Genomic DNA, 18,237 nt, shown 5'->3' on the forward strand with positions numbered 1-18,237 from the left:
CGCTAAGAGGAAGCCAAACGCTGCCATCAGACGCCTCCGGTGTTTTCTGTTACCCGAGGCTTTGTTATTTTATCTCCACGGGGATCGCCTCCCACGTGACCACCTGAGGGCCAGTGCAGAGCACACACCTTCCTTCATTCCACCCTGTGGCTGGGGAGCTGGGCTGTTTATGCACCGACTCCTCCCACTTGCTGGCTGAGGGTTGCTCCTATGGAGGTGTCCATAGTCCAGCACTTCTGGCTGGTCATGTGCACAGGCAAAGGGGTCAGAGAAAGCCACTGGGGAAAGAGATCCAGATGCTACATCGCCTGTAGCTTGAGAGCTCTGAGGAGGTAAGGGCAAGACGAATTCCACAGGGCAGGATATGAGCCGCTGATCTGACCCCCTCGCTGTTTCTCTAGCCTCATTACCTTCTCTCCCCAGGACCAGTGCTAGGATTTCCCACCTAACTTCTCTGCCGTTAGCCTAGTGCCCTACCCTTCAATCTTCTCTGCCTGCTGCAGCCACAGGGATCCGTTCAGAATCCCGTCTGTCACTCCCGTGCTTCCATCCAGACCGTTAACACGCAGGCTCCCCGTGCTCTCCCCACCCAGCTTCCTGCTCAGCTCTCGTCACTCGATAAGTTCATCCAGTTCCCGAAGGTATTCGGTGCAATCGTGTTCTGCAGGCAACTTTCTCCAAGTCCCTAGGCTGAGCTAAATAATCCTCAGCCAGTCCCTGCTCACTGTATTCTCTGAAGGTCATCTGTTTACCTGTCTGTCTCCCCCCTCATTCAGCTATTAGCACCTGGAGGCGCAGGGACCATGCTTTATTTATCCTTGGATCCCTGGAGCATGTTTCTGCCACATGTCAGGCGCTCAGCATATGCTTGTGGAACTGAAGTACACCTTACCGTAGACCAGGCTTTCCAAACACATTTTAACAGGTGATGTTTTTCAAAAGGAGCATATACCAAGGACAAATAAATTTTGCCCTGGAACGAAATCGGACGCCTTTTTTTTTTTTTTTTTTTTGCTGCAGCAGCTTCTAGTGTCTCCAGTGAAGAACTCAAGTTCAGCTCATTCAGAATGGTCAGCGCTGGATCTGACTGGTCGGTGTTCGTGCCACATTGGTGGTGGCACAGTGCCATTCAGCAGTTTTGAATAGCATCCCACCTGAACGCCCTGGAGTCTCCAAGGGAGGTACAAGCTGTGGGGCATTTTCCAAGCCCGCTGAACCATCTGTCCCTCTGTCAGGGAGATCCCCGTCTTGTGAAGACTGAGAATGCCGAGAGGCGGAGGTAACAAAGCAGTAATTCTGCGCACAGCGATAGAGGCAGCGCTGGTGCCCCCTGTACAGGACGGGGCAGGTGATCAGAGGCGCCAAAGCCACCCTAGACCTTCATGGGAACAGCAAGACGGCTGGTGGCCCCGTGTCTTGGAATCTCCTAAGAGGTATGAGTGTGTGTGTGCACACTCACTTGCTCAGTCGCGTCTGACTCTTTTTCGACCCCATGGACTGCAGGCTCCTCTGTCCATGGGGTTTTCTCCAGGCAAGGATCCCGGAGTGGGTTGCCATTACCTCCTCCAGGGGATCTTCCTGACGGAGGATCGGACCCACGTCTCCTGCTCTGGCAGGTGGGTGCTTCACCACTAGCACCACCTCAGAAGCAAGGGGGATGAGCCTTGTTCCCAATAAACAGGACCCGCGGTTTCCCCAGAACCCAGAGGCAGCTGATGTCCAGGCCCCAGGCGAGCAGGAATGCTGGGAAAAAGGAGGAAGCCAGGCAGGGAGGGAGACACCTGCACAGCAGAGAGCAGGGCTCTGCCTGAAGCCGGGAGCCAGTGATGTCCGGACGCCCACTAGGGCTAAAATCAAAGGGGGAGCGGCAGCCAGGCCGATGGGCGCGGCGGCCTGCGCAGCACACGCGAGGGAGCCAGGGCTGTGTCTACCTGAGCGCAGCAGCTGGTGAGGAAGTGACTCTACTTCCCGCCTTATCATTGGCCCGGCAGGATTTCCTCTGCAGCCACTTTGTGCTGAATGAGTCTGGAAGGTTCCGTCTGGAGCAGAGAGCCGTGGTGGGCGGTGGCTAAGTCCAGTCCCCTGGGCGCTTCCTCCCCCCCTGCCCCTTTACTCCTGAAGTATTGATTCCGGGCTTGGGGGAAAAGGAAACAGAAAAAACCTTGATGACTGGAGCATATAACCGAAGGACACACAGCTGCCTGGCCTGCAGATGGGGGCCCGTGAGCGTGAGCGGCCGCGGGACCCTTCACCGAGGTCCTCGGGCGCCCCCAGCCCGGCAGTAAAGGGGGCTCCACCTTGGAGGCACTCTGGGCCCAGGGGGAGGGGCTCGTTTCGTCACAGGCCGAGGACATAAAAATGAAACCTGATCCGAGTGTCATCCGGGTGTAACCGGAAACCAGAACGATGGCAGGAGAAGGGAAGCCCACACAGGACTGGCCCGCCCGCCTCGGGTCCAGGGAAGATTGGGTGTATTTTGTGATGCAGACTGAGCTGAGGATGCAAATCAGGCAGGGGCCCGGAGGAGCCGGAGGGAGGGCAGGAAAATGAGAGCCCCAAGGGCTCCTTCCCTTCTAGAGCAGGGCAGAGTTTGAACCTCATTTGCAAAGGCGTCTATTGCTCTGGGGACCCCTCAGCCACGGGGCCAGCTCAAAGGCAGCGGGCCTTGTCCACGTGCTAGAGGCCGGAACCAGAGGCTGCCGGCCCGGTGGGACCTCAGAGGTTCTGCTAGTCTCTCTGCTCTGGGGCTGGGCAGTCGCTGCAGTCTGGAGAGAAGTGCAGTGAGGAATTCCAGGCTGCGCCAGCTGTGTGAACACTGCAGGAGTGGGGACCTGGCCACCTGTGGGCTTAGGAAGTGAGAACAGTCCAGAGATTCGAAAGGTGTCTGTGGAAATGGGCCAAGCAATGCATCTATAGCAAAATGTGCTTTAAAAAAATGTTAAATAGTCGTACCATTTGGTTCATCAGGTTCAGATGATAAACCAGCGTGAGGCTAAAGCCGTATCTGTAGAAGACCCTGAAATCTCATCTTTGACTTGCTGATTCATTTGGGAACCAGACATTTTTTACAAGGTGCTGAGGAGTCTTAAACAAGACACAGGCCTGCATATAAGAATGGTTCCTTGATATTCTCATGTGTTCATAGCAGCTTTGGTGAGCAGGAGAGTTCTATAAATGCATGCAAAAAAGCAGTGTGTGTGGATGCATTTTGGGGCTTCCCAGGTGCCTCAATATTAAAAAGAATCTTCTGCCAATGTAGGAGATGCAGGTTCCATCCCTGGGTCAGGAAGTTCCCCTGGAGAAGGAAATGGCAACCCACTCCAGTGTTCTTGCCTGGGAAATCCCACAGACAGAGGAGCTTGGCGGCCGCAGCCCATGGGGTTGCAGAGTCGGACACAGCTGAGCGAGTAAACAACAGAGGCATTTGCCCTTCGGACTCTGGGGTTTGAGGAAGGCGACCACGGCTGCTGTCCTCCTTCAAAGGGTGGCTCCCCCAGGACCCTTTAGGCCCAGAGTCCACAGGAAACTGCCTTGCAGGGTTTTGGCTTTAAAACAAAGTGACTTCATTTTTCTTCCTGACCTTCCTCATTCCACTACCTTCTTTTGGCGAGAGAGCCGTGCATTTTCTGGCACTTGGTCCTTTCTTGCTCTGGGCTTATGTTATTTTCACTGTTAGGGGGAAACATCCCATTATGATGGAGTTTTGTTGGAATGAAAGCACATCAAGCAAAAAATAATGTAATTATTACAACTCAACAATAAAAAGACGGATAGCCCAATTAAAGAATGGGCAGAGATTTGAATAGATATTTCACAGAAGAAGATCTCCAAATGGTCTAGAAATTCATCAGTCATTTAGGGAAATGCAAATGGAAACCACAATGAGATATCACTTCATCCCAACCAGCATGGCTTTCGCCTCAAAAGCGGACAATCACCAGCGCCGACAAGGAAGGAGAGAAAGCAGAGACTGCACCCATCACTCATGGGAAAAGAAGAGAGCGCAGCCTCTGTGGAGAAGAGTGGGGCTTGCTCAGAGAGGCGAGCGGTTACCCCACAGCCCGGCAATTCTGCTCCTAGCTGCACACCCGAGGTGACTGAGAATACATGTTCACACAGAAACGTGAACACACATTCACATCAGTGTGACTTATAACAGCCCAAAGTGGAAGTGATCCAAATGTCTATCAGCTAATAGATAGCAGGAGGGTACCATCCGGAGAAGGAAATGGCAACCCACTCCAGTGTTCTTGCCTGGAGAATCCCAGGGACGGGAGAGCCTGGTGGGCTGCCGTCTGTGGGTCGCACAGAGTCGGACACGACTGAAGCGACTTAGCAGCAGCAGCAGGGTACCATCCACACCATGGAATATTATGCCGCCATAGAAAGGGATGAAGCGTTGATACGAGCCACAGTGTGGATGCACCTTGAAAACAGCATGCTGGATGAAAGACGCCAGGCATGAAGGCCACACATCACGTGCCGCCATGGGCTTCCCTGGTGGCTTAGATGGCAAAGTCTGCCTGCGGTGGGGGAGACCCGGGCTCGATCCCTGGGTTGGGAAGATCTCCTGGAGAAGGAAATGGCAACCCACCCGGAACTCCTGCCTAGAAAATCCCGTGGACGGAGGAGCCTGGTGGGTTACAGTCCATGTGGTTGCAAAGTCGGAGACGACTGAGCAACTTCACCTTCATTTCTATGACGTGTCCAAATTAGACAAATCCGACGGGACAGGAGTGAACTGGGGCTGAGGAGAGAGGAGTGGACAGTGACTGCTTATGGGCACAGGCCTTTTTTTTTTTTTTTTGCCAGAGTGATAAACAGTTCTAGAGTTAGAGAACAGTGATGGGTCTCACGACATTAGAAACACTAAAACCAAGCAGTCACGCTTCCCTCATGGTCCAGTGGCTTCCCACTGGTCCAGTGCTTTGCAATAGAGGGGACATTGGTGTGACCCCTGGTGGGGGGAGATCCCACGTGCCACTGGGCAGCTAAGCCCGTGCACCGCAACTGCCGCGTCTCAATACCGAGCCGGGCGGCCTAGAGCGCGTGCTGCGCAGGAGCAGCCGCAGCAGCGAGCGGCCGGCGCCGCAGCTGGAGGGCAGCCCGCAGGCAGCGGCCAAGACCCAGCACCACCGGAAATAAACAGTTTTAAAAAGTCAATCACTTAGAATTGAATTTTAAGGTTTGTCAATTATTATTTAAAATCGTATTTTTTACACGACGTGAAGAAGGGCACTAAACTATTTTTATGCCGCACGGAACTGGACAGAAGGAGCTGCTTGTTCTGGAACCCTTGCTCACGGGTGGCCCCCTTGCCAGGGTCCAGACCTGCCCGGATGTGAGCGTGGCCTTTACTCTGTGCGGCCGGCAGCAGGGAGACTCGCCCCCGCCCCGGAGAGCCCCCTCTGCGCTGCGCCAGCCACGTGGCCCATGAACGCGGGGTCCGGCCAGCCGAGGAACCCAGGGCCCTCCCTGCCGCCCCAGAGCGAATTCATAGGCTAGAGATGGGAACTGGGCGGATGCTCGCCGAGCCCCGCAGCGCGGCCTGAGTGCTGTCATCGGGACACCAGACGGGGGCGGGGGTGCGCGGGGCCCTGATTTCCCAGACCTGAGTTGAGGGCTGCAGGCCTGACTCTCCGCTGGTTTAAGTCAGCAGGTGTTGACTGAGGGTGGTGTGGGGAGAGAGCAGAGAGGCGCGTTCCTAACAGGAACTTGCTGAAAGCGACCTCGGACCTGGAGGGCGTGTGTCCAGTACGTCCTCGGCCGCCCGCCAGCCTCCGGCCGGACCTGCGCTGACACCTGCTTTCAAGACTGGCTGAGAAACCAGCACAGCATCTCTTCTGGAAGCTCCGCACCACGCCGGGCCCGGGCCTTCCCTCCACGACAGGCTCAGGACCCCGTCTGCCGCCGCCACCGCCCCCCTCGCGGTCAGTCCGCGGCGAGCGAGTCGCTATTACTAGCCCTGCTTTACCTCCCAGGACGCTCGCATCCTGCAGGGAAGCACCCCGGGACACAACAGGCCGTACCCTGTGCCAGCTGCCCAGTGAGTCACTGTGTGACGGTCTGCACGCCACGGACCCACCGCCTTCCGGAAAGGCTGAGCGCTCGGGAGGGCCGGGGGCGCGCTGGCGCCCTGCTCAGCGGGCTCCACGTGGGCGTGCCACGGGAAGGTCGGCTTTCACTTTGCAGTGTATGATTTAGTTCAGTTCACCTGGAAAGACTCAACATGAATGGAAACAGATGCATCTCGAGGGGCACTGCCCGGCTCTCGGACAGGCCTCTTCCTCCCGCACAGACAGTCCTCCCACGTCCAGGGAGGAGAGCAGACCTCTCCTCATAAGGGGCACGCGGCCACGGCCTCGGCCTCTGACACGCAGACCCAGGCACCGGCCGCGCTTGGGTCCTGGACGCGGGTTCGTTCACTCGGTACAGCTTTGCCGGCGCGGCTGCTCATCGAGATAGATGCCCCTGGGAAGGCCTTCTGACGGCGTCTGCTGTGCCGCCAGAACGACATGGGCCTTAAATACGCACACAGTGAGAGGGGCACTCACAGGGAGAGACAGAGGAGGGACAATCAGAGGACAGAGAGACAGACAGACAGACAGAGGCAGACGGCAGGGACACAGAGGGAGACTGATACATACAGAGGGGGAGACAGAGACGCACAGAGTCACAGGGACAGCGAGGCAGAAACAGAGAGAAAGGGAGACAGACGTGAGACTCCCGAGAAGCCACAGAGAGGAGAGACAGAGAGAGAGACAGGGAAAGAGGCTGAGGAAACACTGAAAGAGGGGATGGAGAGAGAGACACAGAGAGAGACAGGGAAAGAGGCTGAGAAGGGAGAGAAACAGAGAAAGAGGGGATGGAGAGAGAGACACAGATGGGGTTCTCCAGGCCAGAACACTGGAGTGGGCTTCAATTTCCTTCTCCAGGGGATCTTCCCGACCCAGGGATCGAACCCAAGTCTCCCACATTGCTGGCGGATTCTTCACCAGCTGAGCCACAGGGGAAGCCCAAGAACACTGGAGTGGGTAGCTTATCCCTTCTTCAGAGGATCTTCCCAACCCAGGAATCCAACCCGGGTCTCCTGCATTGCAGGGCGGATTCTTTACCGTCTGAGCCACCCCGAAGCCATGCACATACACAGAAACACAGACAGAGACAGACGGCTCCCGGGAAGAGGGGGCATCCTGGATGGGCTTCGAGTGGATGGAGGGGCTGAAAACCTTCCGTCAGCACAGCCTCTGGGGGACTGCTGACCCCTCACAAGGGCCCCTTGCCATGAAGCGAGCCTGCTGTGGACGCCAGCAAGGCAGGAGAGGACGAGAGGACAGGTGCGCCCTGAGCCAGGCCGTCAGTGTGGCTAGCAGCAGGCCCACTGGGGGGCGGTGGCCCGGATGGGGGGCGGTGGGCCCTGCTGGGGGGCGGTGGGCCCGGGGAGCTGCACTTCTCAGGCCGCCGGCCCTCCTGACGCAAGCTCAGCCGCGTGCGGGGCTGGCCGTGTGGAGCCTGGGGGCCCGCCTGCAGAGGGGCTCGGGCGTGGCCGGCTGGACCCAAGGGGGACTCTGACCCACACTCGGGCCTCCTCCACCATCTCCTTCTCAGCGAGTAGCCGGCCCGGGACTCTCACGTGGCCCCGGCAGGTCAGTGCAGGTGCCCCGTCCAGAGGCCCTGCCTCACAGCTCCTCCTGCCCTGACCCCTGGGGGCAGCACCGCTGGAGCTGAGCTCCAGGATGCAAGCTCACAGCTGTTGCCTGCTCCACACCCAGCCCTAAGCTCTGCACTCACAGAGACTCAGGGGACCGTGGCTTCCCTGTGATAGTGCCCTCCTCCACCCAATTGCCGTTTCAGTCGCCAAGTCGTGTCCGACTCTTTGCAACCCATGCACTGTAGCACACCGAGCTTCCCTGTCCCCCACCATCTCCCAGAGTTTGCTTAAGTCAATGGCCATTGCATCAGTGATGCCATCCAACCATCTCATCCTCTGCCACCCTCTTCTCCTCCTGCCCTCAATCTTTCCCAGCATCAGGGTCTTTTCCAATGAGTCAGCTCTTCGCATCAGGTGGTCAAAGCATTGGAGCTTCAGCATCAGTCCTTCCAATGAGTATTCATTCAGGGCTGATTTCCTTTAGGATGGACTATCTCCTTGCTGTCCAAGGGACTCTCGCACCCAATGCCGAGCTTCAGATCAAGGACTCAGCAAATGCTCTCCCAGTACAACGGCTCAGAGACGCAAGTATCCGCTGGAAACTTCCTTTACCCCTAAGGTCACACGGATAAGTTCAAGTTTGGAGTGGTGAAGCTTTCAGCTAGGACTTTGGTTCTAACAAACTGTTATTTTCACCGAGGGAACCTCTTGGCCAAGTGCATGGATCTTGGATCCACGTGTAACATGCTTCCTACAGTAAAAATGGTACAAACTTTGGACAGCTTTTGCAGGCACTGCATGGGGCTTTTCCATGAGACCAGCCCTCATTCCTCTGGCTTTGATTTCTTCTTTGGATGCATCTGAAGCAAGCAACCCAACCCCAGTCAAACCACTCATCCCAGCGTTTATTTAAAGTCGACTTCTGGGATGAGTAGACAAAACTGTTGCTCCAACCCCATGAGGTGACTCAGAAATGACGTTACATATTATGGCCTCTGGCTAAGATCAAGTGTAGTATGGGGGCTTCCCAGGTGGCGCAGTGGTGAAAAAAAGTCCACCTGCCAATACAGGAGACACAAGAGACACAGGGTCAATCCCTCGGTCAGGAAGACCCCCTGGAGAAGGAAACGGCAGCCCAGCTCAGTATTCTCGCCTGGACAATCCCATGGACAGAGGAGCCTGGCAGGATACAGTCCACAGGGTCGCAAGGAGTCGGACACAACTGAGCAACTGACAGAAAAGACTGGGGTCAGAGAGGTTATACAACCTGCCCAAGGTCACACAGCTGCAGTCTGAACTGTTCAACTCCGAGGTATGGTGCCAGGCCTGCAGGACCTTGCGTAAGGGGAGAAAGGAGGTGCTGGATTTCAGGGCATGAGACTCAGGCGGGGCCGGGGCCACGCCACGGTGGGTGAGCCTGTGCGCGCAGGCTGGGTGCTCCAGCAGAAGCAGCGCCGTGAGCAGGGAGCACACACAGGCCTGGAGCCCCCGCCAGCGGCGCTGCAGTCTGGATCCCCCGGAACACAGGCGGCCTCCTGGAATCCCTGTCTGTGGTTTGGCCCCGGTGGCCGCTCCTGCACGCGCCTCCTCAAGAGCATTCAAAAAGGATGTGCAGAATATATTTAGAAAACTTTCGGATTTTTGCCTAACTAAAAAATTTATGACATTTTGATTCCACTTGTTTGGCTTAGTATGCACAGAATGCTAGGTTTCTGATAAAAAAACAGATGTGCAACAAGCAACAACGGTTTACTATAGAGCACAGGGGACTAGAGTCAATGTCTTGCAATGCCTACCATGGAAAATAATGTCGGAAATAACACACGCGTAACTGAATCACCTTGCTGTGCACCAGAGCCACCGTAAGTCAGTGATGAGAGTGAGTGAAAGTGCTGCTCGCTCAGTCATGTCCAACTCTGCGACCCCATGGACTATATATAAATTTAAAAAATAAAAATGACATGTGGATAGAGATGTGAGCCCAGAAGGAGAAACTCCTTCCACCTCCTTGCAGGGTTGTTTCACCAGGACTTCTGGAACGTGAAGCAGTTTCCCTGTGTCTCAAAAACCAATCCAGCTTGAGGCCTGTTCAGCATACTAGCATGAGAGACTCCAGCGCCTCCCCCGTGGGGGGAGGATTTCAACGGTTGTGCAGGCTCGGCTCATGGGCTCCGCTGAAGCACGGCGACTGTGTCCCTGCCTCCCCATCACGGGCAGCGCGGGGGGCCGGGAGGCCCAGCCATGGGTGCAGACCCCGCCTGGGAGCCCACTCCCCACGCAGGCCTCAGCCACCTGTCTCCTGACCGCGGGCTGTCCTCTCCGCTGACTTCCACTTGGAAGTGTTTTCATGGCTGAACAAAGCCAGAGCCCTTTCCATTCCTAGGAAGCTGCCCATGGAGCTTTCCACAAAACGCATCTGCTCGCTGCGCACTTCATCCTGCCATGTTCCGTTCGTGTCTGGCAAGCGAGACGTTTGCAGGGCGAGCTGGTGATTGTCGCGGTCAGGCCGAACTTCGAAGTGCTTTTCTCATTTTTAAACGATTCAGGAGTGGCCCCTGAGAGACAGCATGTTCAGGACAAGGCCTCTACGCAAACCAAAGACGCACACATGCAGGCCGTGTCAGTGGCTCGGTCGTGTCCGACTCTTTGTGACCCCGGGGACTGTAGCCCGCTGGGCTCCTCTGTCCATGGGACTCTCCAGGCCAGAATGCTGGAGTGGGGGGCCATTCCCTTCTCCAGGGGATCTTCCCGACCCAGGGGTGGAACCCGAGTCTCTTGCATTGCAGGCGGGTTCCTTACCACCTGAGCCACCAGGGCAGCCTGAGACGGACAAGCAGGGCACAGAGGCTCGTGTGCGTGGTGATTCTCAGCCAAGCCCGCTCTCCGCCGCCCCCAGCACACGAGGCCTGGCATCCTGCCGGTGGGGCACTGGGCAGGGGAGGGGAGCCTCAGTGCAGGCTCCAAGCCGGTCCTCCGAGCCCCCCCACCCGCCTGCCTGAGTTTCCCAAGAGAGGCCGATGCCCACCCTCTCAGATGTATGGAGGGCTGCATGTGGGCTCTGTGGGACCAGTGCTGTCTTGGTGGCCACGGGAAGGACTGGTGAGGACCTCCCAGCCCTCCTCCTGGCTCAATGACCCAGCTCGTGGGCACGAACGGACCTGAAGCTCACAGGAGACAGGGCAGGGTCACGTGAGGCGTCCGTGTGGCCCTCCGGCCACGGCACCTGGAGAGGACGCCGGGCCTGAGATCCTGGCTGGAGTCTGAGCCAGCCGCTGGCTCCAGAATCCTCCGTCAACCCTTGTGGGGTTAAATGCCAGCAGGGGAGTGACGGGCCAGCTGGAGAGGGATTTGTGCCGGATAGACGGGCAGAACGAAGACGTCTAATTGTGTGCTTTCTTTGGGAGTTTTCACCTCTGCCAAATGCTTGAAATTCTTAGGCCCTACAATTTTATGTGCTTTCCATTTCAATTTGAACCTGAAACGTCATTTAAATGTCTTCTGAGGTAATCCTCACCTACTCAACTCCCAAAATTGAAAAAAAAAAAAAATTTAAGGTTATTTGACTCACACCTGGAGAGTTTTTGAAGAATATCTGACCACCAGTCATAAGCTCTCAGCTGATGAATTGCAGATTCAAATAAGTAAGTTTTACTTCTTGGTACATCAGCTGGGAAAGGTCATTTTATTAAGGGCCATTTTAAAGGTTAAAAATCATAATTTCACTGCCATCATGTCTGTAAGGCCTTTTGTATAAACTTCTAGATATGAAATAAGTGATTCCTTTTAGCAACTTTCATACAGTAGGTTTGAAAGTTGTTAAAGGAGCTGATCTTGCACTTATAACTTGGTGATGGATGCACTGTTACTGCGGCACCGTGGTGCTCGTCCTGCAGTGCGTACACACCGTGAATCACCGCTGTGCATCTGCAGTGAGTACCGTGTTTCACGCCAGTCGTATCAGTTCAGGACGTCCCTGGTGGTCCAGGGGTTAGGAGTGCGCCTGCCAGTGCAGGGGACACAAGTTCGGTCCCTGCTCCAGGAAGATTCCACGAGCCAGAAAGCGAGTGAGCCCATGCACCAACACCGCTGCAGCCCAGCCCTCTGGAGCCTCAGCTCTGAAACGAGAGAAGCTGCCGCAATGAGGCGCTCACTCACCACCTCTAGACAGCAGCCCCCTGCTCGCTGCAACCAGAGAAAGCCCACTCGCAGAAGACCCAGCGCAACCAAAACATGAAAAATTCATATTAATTAAAAACATGTAGGATTTGACTGCCATCAAGTCTACAAGACCTTTGATGAGAGAGTAAGAAATTCCCCAGTTCTAATGGTGAACGAGGGAGCACACCCTCTCGGAGGCAAGAGCCTGAGCAGATGTGTGGTTTCGATGAGAAGCCCATTGTACCTTCCTTGTTCCCATGACAACCCACACAGCGGGCAAGCTATGGGGTCCGAGTGTCTGCTACCCCAGGCCCAGATCCTCTCCTTACCGTCAAGGGAGACTCTGCTACAGGTTTCAAGGGCCTTCCTTGTGGCAGGAGGAGAAAGGTCCTTCCTGTCCTCTGAAGGCCCTTTCTGGCCCTAAAGTTCGTAACTTGAAGACTCTGGGACCCCATTTTCAGTGTTTGTGCACCAAGAGCAGGCATACAGAAGGCTGCATAATTGGGAGACTGGGAGGCAGGCCCACCAGGGCCTTCTCGGTTCTCATGGAAAGGTCCAGACTTGCCATTCTGTCTATTCTGGGTACAGTGGATGCCTGAATCCTAGAGCTGATCTGGGGGAGGAAACTGGAAGCCACGGGCCTGATAGAGAAGCTAGGAGCATGCCTGCTACTCTAGGCAGCAACAGCAAGAAGCACTCAAACCTTCAAGGCACTGGCTTCCCTGGAGCTCAGCAGTAAAGAACCTGCCCGCCAATGCAGGAGACCTAGGTTTAATCCCTGGGTTGGGAAGATCCCCTGGAGAAGGAAATGGCAACCCACTCCTTGCCTGGGAAATCTACAGTCAATGGGGTCGCAAAAGAGTCAGACACGACTGAGCAACTCAACACCAACCAGCCTACAAGGAGCCAGAAGGGAGACTCGTGGGCAGGGCTCCTAGAGTCCCCACTATCTGCTCCTGCGTCGAAATCCATGCAAAAGTGATGTAGGACGACAGTTCACATGGAATGAAAACAGAATTTCAATAACTCAAAGATGATTTTCTAAAAAACTGAGAGATGCCTTCCCTGGATATATCCTGCTTCAGTTCAGTTCAGCTCAGCTCAGTCACTCGGTCGTGTCCGACTCTTTGTGACCCCATGGAGTGTAGCACGCCAGGCCTCCCTGTCCATCACCAACTCCCAGAGTCCACCCAAACCCATGTCCATCGAGTCGGTGATGCCATCCAATCATCTCATCCTCTGTCGTCCCCTTCTCCTGCTGCCCTCAATCTTTCCCAGCATCAGGGTCTTTTCAGATGAGTCAACTCTTTGCATGAGGTGGCCAGAGTATTAGAGTTTCAGCCTCAGCTTGAGTCCTTCCAATGAACACCCAGGACTGATTTCCTTTAGGATGGACTGGTTGGATCTCCTTGCTGTCCAAGGGACTCTCAAGAGTCTTTTCCAGCACCACAGTTCAAAAGCATCAATTCTTTGGTGCTCAGCCTTCTTTATAGTCCAACTCTCACATCCATACATGACCACTGGAAAAACCATAGCATTGACTAGACGGACCTTTGTTGGCAAAGTAATGTCTCTGCTGTTTAACATGCTATCTAGGTTGGTCATAACTTTTCTTCCAAGGAGTAAGCGTCTTTTAATTTCATGGCTGCAATCACCATCTGCAGTGATTTTGGAGCCCAGAAAAATAAAGTCAGCCACTGTTTCCACTGTTTCCCCATCTAGTTGCCATAATATCCTGCTTATCACCCATAAATAACGCTCACTAGTGGTAACTTTCAATGATATGTTAGTACATCAACCAAAGGGATCTTACGGGTTTTTTCATCCACTCCTCATGTAACAGATGGATGGTGTGTGTGTGTCTGTGTGTGTGTGCGCGCACGCACACGCGTGCATGTCCCTTGTGCTCGATTGTGTAGGATTCTTTGTGACCTTTGGACTGTAGGCTCCAGTGTCCATGGGATTTTTTAGGCAAGAACACTGGAGTGGGTTGCCATTTCCTCCTCCAGGGTATCTTCCTGACCCAGGGATTGAACCTATGTCTCTTGAGTTGGCAGGGAGGTTCTTTACTGCTGAGCTCAGTAAACTCAAGGTTGAGTGAACTCAGTAAACTCAACCTCAGTGAACTCAAGGTTGCCCCAGAAATTACAGAGAGAATGCATTCAGTCATTTTCGGGTTATCATGCTGTGGAAAATTTGTTTTTCAATCCAGAAGACTGTTGAACTGCTTTCTTTTTTTTTTTTTTTCATTGCAGATAACTCAAAACTGGTTTGGTTCCATGACATCAGCCTTGGCACGTGCGAAGAGCAAGAACTTTGCCTTGTTTGGAACCGAGAGGAGCCTCTACTTTCTCTTTTCCATTTTTATGAAGACAGTATTTTTTCCTCTTAGCTGGATGATGTATACTTTTAACATTCCAGGGGGAAAGTGTCAGTGATATGCAAGTCATAATAAAAGAAAATCAAAAGAAATGCAATTACAAGGGACAAGGAACTTCATCATTTTTAGCATGAAACGCCCAGAGGAAAATCTAGTTTTAAAAATTACCGGCACCATACGAAGGAGACAAGTATAGACAGAAAGATTTGTTACTTTAAAAATTAACTTAATTCTTAATCTTTCTGGGTCTTGGGCTTTTTTCTCTTTATTTTTAAAGGCCAAAAATTATCATGTGGTGTTGGATAAGGAATAAAGCTCCCATCACTGCGACGTGATGCTGGGAAGTGACAATGGAATCCCCTGGTCTCTGTCTATGGCTTGCTGGCTGGAATGCAGGAGGGCACTTAACGAGTTATTAAGAGCGGATGTATATTGCGGATGAAACCATGGCTCTTTCCCATTAATATAAAATCCCTGTTAAAAGTGAAAACGTGGGCTTCCCTGGTGCTCCCGTGGTGGTTAAGAATCCACCTGCCTCTGCAGGGGAAATGGGTTCAATCCCTGGTCTGGGGAGACCCCACATGCCTCGGAGAAACTGAGCCCCCGGCACCCTGGAGCCCGAGCTCGGCTGCAAGCGCGGCCACCACCACGAGAAGCCCGCGGGCAGCTGGAGAGTAGCCCCCAGTCAGCAGTCAGGGAACGCTCGCGCACGGCAGCCAAGACCAGCACGGCCAAAAATAAAAAATGATAACAAATAAGGTGTTCTTAAGGAAAACGAATATTCGTGGGGCACCCTGCAGCGGATAGAATTCCTCCACGTCCGTCAACTGGGTTTGATCCTCCAAACGATGCACAGATAAGTCGTGACGCTCGTCACCTCTACCAGACTGACGATCATGAAGAGGTTACTTTTCCAAAGACATACGGTCGCCTGATGGCGGAACCAGGACTCAAACCCAGAATTCTGACATAAAGCACCTCACCCTTCCGCTCTCTCACACGGCCACCCTGATCGGGGCTCTGCAACTGCCAGCCAAACGGGCTTGCACAGAACCAGGATGTCATGAGCTGAATACAGCTGTGATTTGCTTATTTATAACAGCTCTGTCTCTTTGAAAAAGAGACGTCATTTAACAATTATGAGGAAAAAAAATGAAGCTCACGTCTATCATAAACGTTGGCTTACATTAGGGGACTCTGACTTATTTCTAACCCAGCGAGATTTAATTCTGCCACCCTCAACCCATACTAAGAGAAATTGGAATCATTCATTATTTACAGGGAGAGTCCAAATAATACTGCAATATCACAGGCTTCCTTTAAAAGCCTTTTTTCTTGATGGAATCTCTGGTTTTCCTTTCGGGCATGAAAAATAACACTGTTATTATTAGAGGGGCCTGGCCGAGGGTTAGCAGTGAGGAAGGAAGGAGATGGCGTGAATAAGATTGATTTCTAACCTTCTATCTAGTTTTTGGTTGGAATCAAATTCAGCGTTTGGCTCCATAGCTTTCTCTATAGTAAGGATTCTCTTGACATAAGGCTTTTAGATTTGAGGAGATACATTTCCTTTGTCCAGATGTGAGTTTTCTCCACTTGGCTGGAGTCAGCCTGAAAATGGAAGACACGGAGGTCTGGTAGAAAGATTCCTAAGGGTTCTCTCCTTTTCAAGAGTGGATTCCACAGAAAGCTCTCTGTCCTCATCTGTTAGCAGTAGCAGTGGGTCTAGTAGGCTCAGAGAAAAACAGAGACGTCACTTTTCTGTCCACTGCCCATTATAATGATTTTTTAATTTTTTATTATTTTTGGGGCAGTACCACGTGACTCGCAGGATGTTAGTTCTCTGACCAGGGGTCGAGTCTGGGCCCAGAGCAGCGACAGCACCTAGCCACTGGGCCACCAGGGAATTCCTGTTTCTTCTTTTAGCGCTCTGCACCTCGACTCTTTCTGTCCTTCCCTGGTGTCTCAATGTGCCGCCCTTTCACCTCCTCTTAGCATCCGTCTTTGCTCGCATCTAGCTTGTCTCAGGGCACAGTCTTCCCAGGCCACGAAGCTGCACCGCTGAGCCTTTCCTGGACCCCAAGCTGGGCACAGACTCTAGAACCAGGCTTCCAGTGAGGTGTTTTAGGCGGGTGCACCAACAGTCTCCACGTAGGGATAAACAAGTAGACCCAGACGGGGTTCCTAAAAACCCTGAAGCTTAGTAAGCACGTTTTGTTGAAACTTCCGGCAGTAAATGTTCTAGGAATGCTGGAATGTGACATAAAATTTGCTGCCTAGGAAGGCACTACCCAGGTTTCGAGAATGGAGATGAATTCTCCAACCTCCACTGGGTGACTCTTGTCATATTCTTCTAATTGAACAGGCAATATTCTTTAAAAAGTCCTAAGCCACGTCTCCACTGAGAAGGCAAATGGGCCTCTTTTCAACCTGCCTACACTGAGCCCTCATGGTGTTTTTCAATAAACGACTCAAGAAGTCATCTCGGTTTCCTCTTCAATAATGAGATGAGGGACACCCCCTGCTTCTCTTTCACCTCGCTCATTGCTCAAAGGGAATTTTCCCCCTTCTTGTGCATTTTCTATAAATTAGCCTAGTAGATGGGTCAAATGAATCTGTTCAGACTTCCCCCCAAAATTCCCTTCCCCGCCCTGACAGTATCTGTCCTGACCCTAAGCTGCTTCCCCTTGTGGCTCACCCCCCTGCCATCCTAAGCGCCTAACCGTCTGTCCTACAGGATTTCCCGGGCATCAGCTCGGAGGCCAGCAGGACCTCAGCTCTGAGGTGGACTCGGGGGAAAAGCGCTGTTCCTCCCCGCCGGTTGCAGACAAGTGTGCGGGAAGGCAGGAGGGGGTGCACGAGAAGGTGGCCCTGGGGTGGGCGTGTCAAGGCCACGTGGCCCTTGAGCGGGCTCATTGAGGAAGGGCCAGGGTCTGCAGGCCATCCAGGCCTGCGGGCCTCGGTGCAGGAGCCCCACGTGAGAGTGGAGGAGGGGATCCATGTCCACGAGCAACTCCTGGCCGCGCGGCTTTCCAAACAAAAAGCTCCTGGAAAGGATCGTTGAAATGGACGTCACAGCCTGTTCCATTTCTGGATGCCCAACCCAAGTTCTCCTCCTTCCCAGCCCTGTGGATACATGCTCATTTCCTTGGCAGCCTTAGACAAAGGTATTAATGTGATCTGAGGGCCTCAGAGATTAGCATGATTATAAATATGAGTGTTCAAACACAAGCAAGTTGAAACCAAATGCCCCTCAAACACTGGCTCTCTGTGATAGGAAGGTTTTCGGTGGTGCCTTGAGCCCTTGGATAAATGAGCTGGAAAACAGAGTGAAATGGGCCCGCTGGTGAATCCCCAAAGCCAGGCTCCCACACAGCTAGGAGGAGACGCAATCGCTGCTCCCGACGTGTACAATCCACGGTGGCTGGCAGCAGAGCTCTGGGCGAGAATCTGAGAAATACTAATTCAGAACTTCAAGCAGGGGCTCGGGTGGGCGATACAGAGGCTCTGATCAAAACAGGCAGTCTTTACTCCACAGCCAACCTGCAAAACATCCCCTTCACGTTCTAACTGCCTGGTGGGGCTTATGAGAGACTCACTAACCAATAGTTATAAATAGCCATCAAGGAGTTTGTTTATCTAACTAAGAGAAAACACTGTTCAAGATTTTTAAAAACATGCATTTGACACCAAAGAGATGTAACTGCTATGGGCGAAGAAACAGCACGCCAGACCGAGCCTGCTGTTTTGATGTGGTCACTATTTGCTAAGCAGACCTGCCACTTGGCAACACGTTGCGCGCCCAACTCTAGGTATTTGAAAGTTTAAAAGCACACCTCTTTCAAGAAATTCTAAAATTAAAGATTTTTTCATTAATTCGTCAAAACCTTTCCCCAAATTAGTCCAAAAGCCTGAGATTTTACTTGTCAAGTCAGGTGAAGACAGAAGGGGTCCTGATGGCTGGGTCTCTTCTTTAATCTCCTAGCGCTGGTATCACCAGCTTTTGTCAACCTAACCGACCAACTTATTTATAGAGCACTGCTCCTAAATG

General features: G+C 53.2%; 1 protein-coding gene and 1 long non-coding RNA gene across 2 annotated transcripts in view; one reads left to right on the plus strand and one right to left on the minus strand.

Annotated features, from left to right (window-relative positions):
• BCL2 (BCL2 apoptosis regulator) overlaps window positions 1-18,237 on the minus strand; it is a 198,425-nt gene that overhangs the window by 10,781 nt on the left and 169,407 nt on the right. The gene's annotated exons all lie outside the window — the stretch shown is intronic.
• On the plus strand, window positions 187-16,666 carry LOC121817704 (uncharacterized). The gene is made up of 3 exons (XR_006057730.2): window positions 187-332; window positions 1,021-1,433; window positions 14,065-16,666. It is a non-coding gene; the product is annotated as an uncharacterized LOC121817704 (long non-coding RNA).

The sequence above is a fragment of the Ovis aries genome, chromosome 23 (assembly GCF_016772045.2).
Source record: "Ovis aries strain OAR_USU_Benz2616 breed Rambouillet chromosome 23, ARS-UI_Ramb_v3.0, whole genome shotgun sequence".
NCBI classification, from domain to species: Eukaryota; Metazoa; Chordata; class Mammalia; order Artiodactyla; family Bovidae; genus Ovis; species Ovis aries.